This window comes from Dermacentor silvarum, chromosome 3, assembly GCF_013339745.2.
Source record: "Dermacentor silvarum isolate Dsil-2018 chromosome 3, BIME_Dsil_1.4, whole genome shotgun sequence".
Classification (NCBI taxonomy): domain Eukaryota; kingdom Metazoa; phylum Arthropoda; class Arachnida; order Ixodida; family Ixodidae; genus Dermacentor; species Dermacentor silvarum.
In genome coordinates this window covers 193,095,763-193,109,910 of record NC_051156.1, presented here as the reverse complement: position 1 = coordinate 193,109,910, position 14,148 = coordinate 193,095,763, and the positions used below count along the sequence as shown (strand labels likewise).

Below are 14,148 nucleotides of genomic sequence, written 5' to 3'. Positions count from 1 at the left end.
CCCCGTTTCTCTTTCCTCAGCGCAGGATGGCCACCTAGACGCTTTTCATGGCTAACAACCCTACCTTCTCCCTTACTTTCCTCCTCCTATTTTATAGAACTGACTTATCAGGGCATTATGATTAAGTCTATTCCCGAGCATTTGCTGTCGCAATTGGGGCCGTCGCGGGAAGCTGTCGTGCAGGAACTTCGAGGTGGCGTCGGGCCACTGTCGTCTTTCGTTCTTGCGTCTTCTTTGGCAATGACATCCGTTTTCACGGTAAGACTTGACGCATTTGGTAGCGCAGCAGCGCAATTTACCAGGCCATCCCTCGCCCCTCTGTACCCCTTTTAAGTATGCTTCTCTAAGCGTTCTGCTGAAATCCGGCTCACATTTATTCAACTCTGCCTAGTACATATAGGTGTGCATCCTTGTCGACCGACAGCTGTGCGTTCAGTTGCCGCAAAGAAAGAAAGAAAACAACGGCGCACGTCGTCGGCATAGACCGCAGCTGCCCGGCCATTTTACTCTTGATGTTACTGTCTACGTGAGCTAACGGCGACGACGCGAACGCACTGCCGAAAGCAACTGCGTAACCGGTTATCAGCAGGTGCCCATATAGAATGCCTCTCTGTGCATTGCCGCTCCGGGAATGAAACACGGGACTCTTTGCCGACGACCTGCCGGTGTTGTCAGTGGAACTGGCCCGGCTTGCAACAGGTTTGGAAACTGCGTCCTTCGTCTGTAAACAGAGTCGACGTCCCCCATGCACCGTGCCCCCATGTTAGCTTTGGCGCTCCTTCCGTTCTGCGCAGCGTTTGGGGGCGCGGATGAAAAAGTGACCACGGAACAGTGCTGCCAACCTCTCAAGCCTGTTTTCCCCTAACTTAAGAAAAGATTGCCATAGATTTTGCTAGATTTGTGCAAAATGTCTTTGTTAATCATGCACTTTGTCAATATGACTTCTGTGTTTTTGTGAAAGAGAGGGAGAGAGAGTTTTTGTGAACTAAATCAGTAGGAAAGAGTGATTCTTTCTTCAGCCAAGGCAGATGACCTCCGCAGTCCAGGTAGCCATTGACTACCTCGACTACTATACATTGGCCACCTGGACTTGGACTACCTGGACTGATTGGCTACCTGGTCTGCTACCTGAGTCATTGGCCTTTGCTGCTTCCCAGGCCTGGTTAATTCACCAGATGTCCTGGTCATACAAGTCAGAGGCTGCAATTATTATTAAGCATGGCCTCACGATTCTTGACAGTCCTGCTTGCTTGCTTGCCTTCGAGAGTGGCTCATACCCACTATGGGAGATTGGCCAAGAATCGGGTGATTTAAGAAAAAGATTATACGAGTCTAAAAAAATAAAGAGGTTTAACTCTTGTAAACCTAGTTATCACGAGCGAAATGTCTAGCTGTTTGGCTTGGTTTTGCAAAGAGTATACACAGTGTTTCATTAATGCACGCTTCCGCGCTTGGTAAGCTTCTCTATAACGTGCTAATCTGGCCTCCCTTTGCTCCGGTGTTTCAGCAGCCAACTTTGCCTTTGCTTGAGATTTCGGAGCCTGCCGTCCAGCTGCATCTACTGGATGATCGCATTCAGCCTGTCGCTTGCGCTGAAGCGCACGCACAGACAGTCCAGCCGGCGCGCCATCCATGGCGAGACTGAGCGAAGCAGCCGTTAAACCTTCGCCTAGTCACGTGGTACCGCAGCGGCGAGGCTCCGAGCGAGCGCAGCTGCGACGCCTCTCCGCAGCGGATCACGTGGCGTGACGTCACACCTGCCACACTTGCGCTCCGGCAACTCAAGGTCATTGCGAAGCGATTACTGACCTTGCGAGACGTGGCGTAGTAGAGCTTTCGCTCTAAAAAAATCACTATTGAGAAATTTTGAATGGCTACAGCAATGAAGTCAGACAAAATTGACGAATTTAGCAAGGATATCGTCCTGATTCAATTAAATAACCCACAACAGCTGCACCACCATCCATATATGACAATGTCCCAGAGAAGAGGCTCCCAAATATAGAATATCGGGAATCGTAATATTCAATCCAGTACTATGAAATTTTTCTTCGAAAGTGTGTTTTTGTAACGAGGAAAAATGGCGGCATGGCATGAAGATTGTTTCGTCTTCACCACAGTATGAGCACAAGGAGGAGGACGTCAGACCAGAGCAGGAATTCGACATCGGAATTTGGTAAAGATGACTTCAACTTTTCTATTACGGCGTAAGTGGCTGTTCCAAGGAAATAGGAGGTGTCGGTAATCGGTTAAATTTGTTAATGATAGGTTCCAAAGGTATCGCATGACTACCAGTCTCCTGAACCTAGCAGCAGTTATGAAAGCTGATACAGGAAGGATCGGGAGAATTGGACCACTAAAGGCAGCTCTCGTCGAACTATCTGCTAATTAATTGATAACTAATCCTTTGTGACTAGGCACCCATACCAATCTAATTAGTGTTAAGTGAGAAGGTATTAGACAGATCCTCTTCTGTCTTCGCTTCTTTCTCCGTCTTCATTTTCTTGATTGTTGGGTTCTGCAGGGTTAGGATTCCCCTTCACCATCACGAAATGATGTAGTAGTACATGTTGTTATGCCAACAACACAGCCTACAGCTTAAGCGAAAAGCACCCAACGTATCATTTTCGATACGTTGAGTTAGGTACTTAAAGCACTTATTTAAGCCCGAGAAACTTAATGGAAAACTCGTAGTTGCGCTTTTGACAAGCTGAAGCGAAGTTGCAGTTGTGGATACATCAGCAAATCAATTACTGATTTCTATAATAATTATTTTATGATTAAAATAGCATTGCATTGTTTTTTAGTTCGAGTGTACTCAATCGCTAGGGCCAAAAATAAAATGAACAAGTTGTAATTTTCTTTGATGTGGAATGGTGTTTGAGTTTTATGGGGTTGAGCCATATTCACAGAAGATGTTGTCACGTTCATACTTTGTAGTTGTCCCAACTTGTGTAGCACAAAGAGCAGTGTGGCAGGATTACACTAAACATTCAAATTGTAAGGAAGTCAAGCATATGACCTCTCCCTACAGAATTCAGGTGTCAAAACTGTGTGTCACTTGAGGACCACCAATGTCAAAGATGTGAATGTATGTACATACATTTTTTGCACGCCTTGTGCTGACGTATATAGCACTACCGCATTTACGCGCTTACACATCATTTGCAGCGAAGCACGCGGATGCGCGGGCAATTCATGCATAGCCACTCCCCGCACTTTCCGGGAGCTATGTTTGTATCTATGTTAGTATCTAACCGTTTCGCCGCCTACCTGAGCCGCTGGGTTGTCCGTCGTCGAATGGGCAGCGCATCGGACGTCTGTGCTAAGGGAACAGCGCTCGAAACTAACCATCGGACCAACTTGACTCACTGAGTATGCTTCTCCTACAGGCCGATCTTCGACAAACTCTTTCACGTTTACATGGGTCACTGTAGATGCGGGACTGTCAGAGGAAACCATCGGGGGTCACACGACCGAGTGCAAAATTGTCCGTTCTTTTTTTTTTTTTTTTTTTCTAGGGCGTAAGGTCAGAGGAAACCATCGTCTCAATGTCGACGCCACTGCCGTGGTATGACGTCGCGGTATGGGTTGAGCTGTAACAACCTTCGACAGTGAAATAAGGGCTCGACCTGATCATCCCGGTGAGCGCTAATTACAGCCCATGAGATCACTTGTGGGAGGACTTACGCAGTTAACGCGAAATTGACAAGGGGAAGGCAGGTGCGTTGCCAGTAATTGTCAGCAGAGTGTGCGAAACGGTAACACCATGTGTAAGCATAGCGGCCGGAATTCGAGCTACCATGTAATTGCCGTCAGATAAAGCTGGTGTGAAAAACAAGTCGACGCACGTCACAGATTTAGGCAGGAGGCAAATAGAATCCATGCAGCTTAAATGGGTTTGAGTCGGGTCCACAGGGTCGGCAAGAAGGGGCAAGTCAAGGCGAAGTGAGTCGGTCGAACAGTCAATGAGGGAAGAAGGAGTGGCGAGAAAATCCAGACCGAGAATGACTTCGTGAGGGCAATGCTCGATGATGGTGAAGAGCACGGCGGTGTTAATTTCAGCGATGGTGAGTCGGGCAGAGCACGTGCCAACAATAGCGATAGTCCTTTTGTCGGCGACTCGTATGGCTCGGTTCGGAGGCAGGCGTCAGAGCTTTCTTGAGCCGACGGCGAAGAGCAGCACTCATAATGGGCACATGCGCCCCGGTGTCAATCAGTGCGCACACAGGAACATTGTCAACAAGAACGTCCAAACGATTCTGGTTCGTGGGCAAGGTCCAGCGCGGATTTCGTGCCAATGTCGTCAATGCAGCTCCACCTCCAGAAGCTGCACTGTAAAAGTTTCCGGTCGGGGGTGCTGCGAATAGGTCGGAGAAGGAGCGCGCCGTGACAGAGGTTGACGGCGGGAGGGAGAAGGTGAGTGGGCGTAGCGGGGTCTTGTGAGAGGTGTCGCAGGGTCAGACGATGGGTTGGCATAGAAGGAGCGAATGAAAAGGACGAACTAGAGGGACACGGGTGATAGTCAGAAGAATAGCGTGTCGGAGACGTCCAGCGGCTGCGGCAGTGGCGAGCGAGCGATATACCCATGCGTCGACAGTTAAAACATATCGGCTTGTCGTCCATGGTGCGCCATTCGGACGGGTTGCGCTGGCCATAGGAGTAGTAAGAGGAGCGAGGTGGGAACGTGGGTGGAGAAAGAGGTTCAGATCACACGGGACGAACGGAGCAAGGCCGACATTTGATAATTCTTGACCGACGATGGCCTGTACCAAGGAGATCGTCGCCGGAGAAGGATCAGATGACGGGAATGAAGTGGCCGCCGGTTGTGCTGCTTCGACCTCCCGACGAATGATGCGGGTTAAGTTGTCACATCATGAGGGCTGGTGGAAGAGGTCGTCACAAGATGATGTAGCAGCTGTGTTGGGAAGGCGCGTGATATGTTGGGATACCCGGCGGCTTTTAGCTTGCTCGAGACGGCGGCATTCCTTGAGGATAGTGTCGATGCTGGTGACGTTGTTAAACACCAGCACATTAAAGGCGTCGTCAGCAATGCCTTTGAGGACGTGACTAACCTCCTCGTCCTCCATCATGTTCGGGTCGGCCTTGCTACAAATTAAGGGCCAAGACGTCGAGACTGTACGACACGTAGGACTCGGTCGACGTCTGTACGCGTGTGGCAAGGGACTTCTTTGCCTTGAGTTGGCGAACAAAAGGATTGCGAGTGCCAAGAACCAAAAGATTCTTGGCACTGTGCTAACCTTGGTTAGCCTGCGGGCGTTTGTAGCATGCCAGGAACGCTGTCGCTCGTAGGCGCTGACGCGTCCAGCGCTAGTCACGCGAAATGTCGCAAAAGGGAAGGTACTTCCGGAAATAATCTCTCGAGAATACCTTCCCTACATGCGTAGTTAAGTTAAACCAAGTGAAGACCTAGCAGCAACCAAGTTAATACCTAGCAGCAGGAGCCATTAAGACTTGAGGATCGACAGTTTCGCTGTGCCTAACCTTTACACGACCGAGTGCAAAATCGTCCGTTTTTTTTTATCAAGCGTCATTTTACAGAGTATAGAGCAGAAGCAGCATATTATTCCGTCTTTGGTAAAGATTTCTTAGTCGACAACTTGGGTGAAATCGCGCTTGAGGAACTGTTCCTAAAAGCGTCCTTCGCCCACCAGCGGTGTGTGCCACTGCTTTTGTCGTCGTTGAGAACGATGCTGCTTTAGGCCCCCGTGATTTGTAGTTCAGAGTGAAGAAGTGTGCTGGTTGATCTTCTATGAATCAGAAATACGCCGCTATTTGGTGCGGACTCCGCTTATTCGCCACCAAAGATGAGCTTCCGCTAACCATACCACTCATCTTTTCGTCGTATAGAATCTTTAACATATTTTAGGAACTTGCAAATACGCAATAACAGAGACCATCTGTATCTCCTCATTGCACAAACTGACGGCTACAGGTGACAGCGTTTCACTCTGCGTGCTTCATTTGTTGCGCGCCGTCTGCCATTAGTACCGTATAGACGACATGCGCCGCAGAATGGCGAACTACGCTCCAGACGGGTCGGTGGGCACACCTACTCCTCCCGCCACCATAATCCTGTTATTGCTATGCGAACGCGTCTCGTTAGACCTACGGGCGCCAGAATCGCAGAACGATATAAAAAATTGGACGCGCGATTCACTAATAACTAACGTTTTAGCTAAGTTAAAAGAAAGCGAAAGCTCATTTCAATAGTTACTGGCTATCAACGCGAGTGAGAGCCATCACGAGAATTCACGCTGAAGCGGGAGCCATGGGTGCCGCCATGTTGGACAACACCATTTCTTATCGTGCATAAACATGAGATATCTGCGCTCGCGCCGCGCTTCGACGCGTATGATCTGTTCTTCACCATCTGCGCATGCGTGAGGCGCGTGGGCGCGAGCTTTCGCGCGCCCGCACGCGTAAGTGTAGTTTGGCTTTATTGCGTATACGCTGCACAGCTGGTGCACGTTCATGTTGTAGAGTATGCGCGACGATGTACCGTATTTGCACGTAAATAACGCGACCACGAACATAACGCGCGGGGTACTTTAGATCTCTCAGAAAAAAAAATATATATATATATATATATATATATATATATATATATATATATATATATTTACAGGGTGTTTCAGCGAACACATTCATACTTCATTTAAACATGCCTGTGGCATATAGCCTAATTCTAGTTAATGAGCTAATCTACCCGAAGAGGCGGACATTATTTGCGCAAAAAATTGAAATGCCTAATCGCCTAATTCACAAAAATTCACTAATGAAGTTCTTAACTAATTACCTGATGGCCCATATTGAAATTTACAAATTGTAGCCATGGAGTTTGGAAGGCGGATCCACTTGGAATAAATTCTCAGGATGCCACCAGTTTCGAGATATTAATTCCCGAACTTTGCGTAGAAATGCATTGGCGTTCCAGTTAATTTTGTGCTTCAATGCATAAAGCAACGTTTTGTTAAGAAACTAACTGGAACGCCAATGCATTTCTCCGCAAAGTTCGGGAATTATTAGAGACTTTTAGTATTGCGGAAAATGCTTGCGTTAGCGTTAGCGTGTTACGCACGCTAAACCTTTGCGGAACGCTGTTCGATAGAGTTTTAGTATAGCGTAAGACAACGATGCGCCGCTAAGCGCAAAACCATCTAGCTGCGAGTAGTCAACGCAGCAAACTGAGCAGCTCGACAACCAAACTAGCCGTGTGGATCCACGCCAAGCCTTGAAACGAGGCTGCATGTCAAGCACTCGGGCCGAGGGTGCCACCATGTTTGCAACGCTAATAACTTAGCGAGCGTTTAGCGTCTCCTCTATATTTGAAAAATAGCGGAAGCACGCTACCCGCAAAATTGAAATAGCGTTCTGAGCATGCGCAGTCTGACCGCGCTATTTTATTGCGTTTAGCGTGGTGCCATTTCCGCAATACTAAAACTGTCTAATATCTCGAAACTGGTGTCATCCCGAGATTTCGTTCCAAGTGGATCCGCCTTGCAAACTCCACGGCTACAATTTGTAAATTTCAATATGGGCCATCAGGTAATTAGTTTAAAAGTCAATTAGTTATTTTTTGTTAATTATTCGATAATGCATTTTAATTTCTTGTGCAAGTAATGTCAGCCCCTTCGAGTAGACCAGCTCATGAACTAGAATTGGGCTATCTGCCACAGGCAACCTTTAAGAATTTTTGAAAGTGTTCGCTTCGCTGAAACACCCTGTATATATATATATATATATATATATATATATATATATATATATATATATATATATATATATATATATATGACCTCTTTCGTGACCTACATGACACGCATACCATGACATTCATGTCATGAGTCATCAGGAGTCCCGTTAGCTATACCTAAGACACCGTAAGGAAAAAGCCTTGGTCATGCTCATGACTATGACTTCGACCATCAACCTTTAGCTATTTTCTTCACTTAGTACCACATACGAACCCATTTCAGTGTTTTTTGAGTGTTATTCTTCTTTCGCTGAGTCATTGTCATTTAGCTGAGTCATGCCCATGACTATGATTTCTAACACAATCCTTTAGTGTTTCCTTCACTTAGTGCCCACGTCCGAACCCATTTCAGTGGTTTTTGAGTGTTAATTTTTTATACGCTGAGTCATGGTCAATTTTGCTGAGTCATGCTCATGACTATGACTTCTACCAGCATCCTTTAGTGTTTTCTTCGCTTATTGCCCACGTCCGAATCCATTTCAGTGGTTTTTGAGTGTTAATATTTTTCGCTGCGTCATTGTCGTGACCTACATGACACACATGTCATGACATTTATGTCGTGACTTATCACTTATGTTCGTCATACACTCCAGTCATACTATACCAATTTTGGTACCTACCAAGTTATGGAAACGACCATGAGAGCACCAAGACGTAGGCGGCTGTTTCATGACCTACATGACACACATGTCATGACATAGCATTTATGTTCGTCATATACTGTTGTCATAGTATGCTAATTTTGGTACATGCCAAGTTAACGAAACGACCATGAGAGCACAAAGACGTAGGCGGCTAGATAGATAGATAGATAGATAGATAGATAGATAGATAGATAGATAGATATTGTCAAAGTAGCAAATGTTCGCTAAGAATCCTTCGCATTTAAAAAAGTCAGTAGCCCCTCCCCTGTCGAGGAAATGGGGGTAAGCGAAGCTTGTCGTGTGTTTCTTCGGTGTGTTCCTCGGAAAGAATTGCATTGACGAGTAACACGTTGTGCTCTAACCACAACCGGTCACACGCACTGCAGCTGGCTCCGCAGTTCCGGTAGAAAAACTCGCGTTGAAACCTGGCCGTCGCACCGGGGAAGTTGGCGCTAGCGTTGCCGAGGCGTGACCCACCGTTGTCGGGTTCCTGGAGGGCAAGACGACGCTGACGTTTGGCCTCAACATCGCGCTCCCTCAACTCGGGGTCGGCGGCTATTCGCTGACCTTTTGGCGTCAACATCGCGCTCCCTCAACTCGGGGTCCGCGGCTCTTCGCTGACGTTTCGCCTGGGCTTCGGAAGTCCTCACGCTAGAATCGGCACGTCGATGACGCGCCCTTTCCCGAGCGCGCTCGCAGCGCCGTTGCTCAAACGCAGCTTGCTCCTCGACGGAACGCACCACGTGGCCTTCCCATCCGGGCGCCGAAATTGATCTGAGGCGAGGGAAGCCCGGCGGTGCGCGCTCCATTGCAACCCACTTTTCTTCCCTTTCCCTCCCTGCGACATACCGAACGACCCTGATTGGTCCCGTACGTCACGTGATTTGGCGCCGGTGCAGCTTTCCCCGCACCAGCTCTTCCTTTCCTTCTTTCTTTCTTTCTTGTCCCTGGCTCACACGCGCATATCCCTGGCTCATATCCCGATATGCAAGGCGGGTATGCACCACGCGTGAGTTTCTGCATGACTACAACGCCAAGCCAATACAAGCTTCGCTTGAAAAAAAAAGAAAGCGGATGCCCGTATGCAGAACGCTTTATTCGTATTTACTGCGAACTGCCATCACTAAACGAAGTGAAAGAATGAGCGCTGTCGCCGAGACCGGCGTCATCCTCCTTGACACCCAGCAAGGTTATTCAGCAAACAGCACTTCAGGAACGCCCGTGACACATTTGGACACGGCAATGCCTTTCAAACCCGCCGCGGTTGCTTAGTGGCTGTAGTGTTGGGCTGCTAAGCACGAGGTCGCGGGATCGAATGCCGGCTAAGGCGGCCGCATTTCGATGGGGGCGAACTTGTGAAAAATGCCCGTGTACTTAGATTTTTACGTGCGCGTTAAATATTAGCCCCAGGTGGCCCAAATTATTCTGGAGTCCTCCCAACTACGGCGTGCCTCATAATCAGATCGTGGTTTTGGCACGTGAAACCCGATAATTTAATCTTTAAGGCCTTTCAGCGGATGGCGCGGTTATGCACTGCGTGACTTTCAAAGACAGATCGGTCGACGCGCTTGCATAACAGTGCCGATAGTCTCGCTCGAGGTTGCGATTAATACGCCGTTACTAAAATTTATGCGCCACTAACGCAGCGTTGTAAATCGGGTGACGAAAGACGGAGCGAAATGCACCGCTGGCAACTACCAGGTCGCCGCTCTTGCGCGAGGCGAATATAGTATACGTGGCAGCGGGCACGGAGACCATGGCGAGCAGGTGAAAATAAAATAATAGTAATAATAACAAAAACCCCGCGTCGTGTCACGATCCCACGTTATTATAAGGCGAGGCGCTACCTGAGTATTTCAAAAAGAAAATAAAAAGGGAGAAAAAATAAAGCGAGTTATATTTGTGCCAATACGGTACGCACAAAAGCACGCCGAAATGCTATGACGAGACCGTTTCGTCGAAACCGTTTTATGCATCTGCATACCGCCTTTTCGGGTCGTTTTGTTCTTTCTTTTCTTGCTTTTGTGCACTTGACCGCACAATTCAATATGATAGCAACACGAACGTGCACCGGCTGTGCCCGCTGTATCGAGACTCATTTGGTCAGTGCTCGTCTCGTTTCGGTTCAGTGTGCCGCGTCCCTCGACGCTTTCTTGCATGCTGCCTTGCCGCATCGCGCAGTAATACGCATGACAGGGGGCCTTGTACTTGAAGCGGCACAAGCCACATAGTTTCGTGCTAATATTGTAGTATATAGAAAGAACCTTGACGCTATATTGTTTATACGGAGGTTGTAAGTATGGCAGCCCAGGCATCACGGGAATGATAGGCATAATACACGGACTTGACTTATTCTTTTTGGTTTCGAACAGCCTTGCGACTTTGCAAGCTGGTAATTTTCGACAAAATATGGCGTTATGAACGGAACAACAGTTCGCAATGATTATACATAACGTACTTAGTGGGTTATGCATACATACATTAGTGGGTTAAGCAAAAATATGCTTGGGAATCTGGAAAGATAATTAAAGCGTAGTGACCAACTTCACAAAGACGTCTGAAACCACAAGCAGAAAGGTAAATAGATCAATCCACGGACGTAAGTAAACATCATTTGGACATGGCAGCCGGGCGATTGCAGCGCTCGAGCTCCCTGTAGTAATTTTAGTAGGAAACTCCACGTCATAATCACCCCGAGCTCTGTCTAGTGGGTGGGGAGATTGTCGCTCCTCTTTTCCCAACTTTGTGTTACCTTTCTTCATTTGTGTCACTTTACCAACCCACGACCTTTGTGTTACTTAAGGCACAGTGAATTAAGAACTGATTTCATAAAGGTACTCGAACCCACGACCTTTGCTGGGAAAAAACAAGTAATAGAAAATAACACATGCGAATGATTCATGGAGCCACCATGCCGCATGGTGCCAACATGGTGCTACCGACAAAGGTCGTGGGTTCGAGCGCCTTAATTAACTCTACCTTAATTAAGACATACTTAATTAAGGCACTCGAACCCACGACATTTCGTGGGGAGAAAACAAGTAATAGGAAGTAACAACGCATTCGAATGAAAATGTCAAGTAATTTAATGAATGTCTCGTGAGCGCGCAGGCTTTCACCTTCATCCTCTTCGGCGTATGCTAAAGCGAACGTCAACGTTTGCACAAAATGTGACAGAAGGCGCCCTCACATATAATTGGTGGAGGGGATGACGCGGCGACGGGCGCGTTTGCCGACCTTGACGCGCAAAGGGTGCGTCAAGGTCGGCCATTGCTCCGCCCGTAGCGTATCTTTCAGGGCATAAATTTTATCTATACCACGCGTCTGAAAGTTCACTGCCTCGAACAGACGCGAGTAGAAGGCGAAGGACCCTGCGTGCCCTTCTGGAAACGTTGAACATCGTGACACGAGAGTGTCGAAATTCTCTTCTCCGCACGGCATCTCATAACACATTCCGCTTCGCGGTATAACACCTACAAGGCCATATAAAACATAGTGTGCTCCCTATTGCACAACTCGTCGCAGTCTGCACAGGGCGGGGAAGGCGCACACCCATGTCTTGGCAGCCGAAGATGAAGCGTATACGCCGAATCAGAGGGTCCCTGAAACGGTTGGGACAAATTTCGTAGACGCGTAGGGTACATCTACAGTAAAACATTCGCGTCACAATTTAAGTGAAGCGTCTCATATTTAGAGAGCTACGGACGATTACAAGTTACTCTCCTCCCGAGCCATGCTTTTTTCTCCTCAACTCGTTCGCCGAGTGATCGGGGCTAAGTGGGCCAAGCGCCGCCTTCGCTGGCTCTACGTCATGATGTGACGTGTTGTCTCGTTTTTCTTTTCTTTCTTTTTTCTTTTTTTTTCTTCCTCGGCACAAGTTCGTGCGTCAGCGACAGCCATATATAGGCGATCGACCGACCACGGGGAAATCGTCGCTATTGTTAATTAACTACGACAAAATGGAAAGTTTGGTTACACTATGAAGCCCTGTATCCTGAAATCGTAGTTATAAACGAAGCACTGAATAGAATAAAACTATAGAAAGACTGGAAAAAATGAATACATTTCTCGCCTGCTATAATAAAGAAAGCAAGAAAACAAAACGCCCACTTACAGTGAAGCAGTACACTGAGGAGGTAATTGTCAAATAGAGCTGGCGCTACGTACAGTAGCCTGCGCATGACACATGGACGAGCAGCCTCAACTTACGCTGTAATAGTGGAGCTACCAGCAAAGCGTATGGAAATTCACTGACGCGAGGACGTCATCATGGCTTGGCGTTCAAGTGGGCTAGTGAAAAGAACGTCACACCCAGGCACAAAAACTGTCGCTTTCGCGGAAAAAGTTGTTACGACGTCAAAGTGACATAATAAAGCACACTTAGCGCAGCAACTGTTCGCGCGACAAGCAACTTATTGTGGGCCACTTATTTGGATATATATTTATAAGGCATACGGTGTGAAAAAAAAAAAACAAGAAAAGAAAACATGGACAAAAAAAAGCCGGCAGATCCCACGCCCTGTGGGAATCGATGTTATGCGAAGCAGTGTGTGGGGAGCCGACCAAGGTAACGAAACGACCATGAAAGCACCTGGACGTAGGCGGCTTTTTCATGACCTACATTCACGTCATGAGTCCTCAGGAGTCCCTTTAGCAACGCCTATGAGACCCTAAGGCGAAAGCCCTAGGGTCTCATCGCCCCCATGCCCCCATGCTCATGACTATGACTTCAACCATTGACGTTTAGCCTTTTCCTTCACTTAGTACCACATCCGAACTGATTCCAAGTTGGTGTTTGAGTGTTAATCTATTTTCGCTGAGTCATTATCGTTTTTGCTGAATCATGGTCATGACTATGGCTTCTACCATCTTTTAGTATTTCCTTCACTTAGTACCCACGTCGGAACCCATTTCAGTGGTTTTTGAGCGTTAATATTTTTTTGCTGAGTCATCGTCATTTTTGCTGAATCATGGTCATGACTATGGCTTCTACCACCATCCTTTAGTGTTTCCTTCACTTAGTATTCACGTCCGAACCCATTTCAGTGGTTTTTGAATGGTAATCTTTTTTTTGCTGAGTCATCGTCATTTTTGCTGACTCATGCTCATGACTGTGGCTTCTACCACTATCCTTTAGTGTTTCCTTCACTTAGTACCCACGTCAGAACCCATTTGGGTGGTTTTTGAGTGTTAATCTTTTTTCGCTAAGCCAGTGTCATTTTTGCTGAGTCATGTTCATGACTATGACTTCTAGCATCATCCTTTAGTGTTGCCTTCACTTAGTATCCACGTCCGAACCCGAACCCATTTCAGTGGTTTTTGAGTGTTAATGTTTTTTTCACTGGGACATTGTCATATTAGGTGGCTGTTTTATGACATACATGACACGCATGTCATGACATTCATGTCATGACCTGTCATTTATGTTCGTCATACACTCTTGCCATAGTATGCCAATTTTGGTGAATACCAAGTTAACGATACGACCATGAGAGCACCAAGACGTAGGCGGCTAGATATCTACTGTCAAAGTGGCAAATGTTCGCCAAGAAATGCTTCGCATTTAAAACGTCGCAGTTTCGCTCGAAAGGCGAAGCATCGATTGCGATGGAAAATAAGTAGGGAGCTATACGAAGCAAGGATATTAGTTTAATGGGTCGTATAAAGTTGGAAATATTCGCTTACTAACTAAATATACAAGCACGGTGTCACGCGTGCACAGGTAAA

The 14,148-nt window shown here is 47.2% G+C and overlaps 1 protein-coding gene across 1 annotated transcript in view; it reads left to right on the top strand.

The window, feature by feature from the left end:
- Positions 1-240: 240 nt before the first annotated feature.
- Positions 241-14,148, top strand: part of LOC119446377 (uncharacterized) — a 71,657-nt gene continuing 57,749 nt past the window's right edge. The window contains exon 1 of the mRNA XM_049664099.1: positions 241-258. The gene's annotated coding sequence lies outside the window, so the exon portion shown is untranslated. The remainder of the gene's footprint in view (positions 259-14,148) is intronic.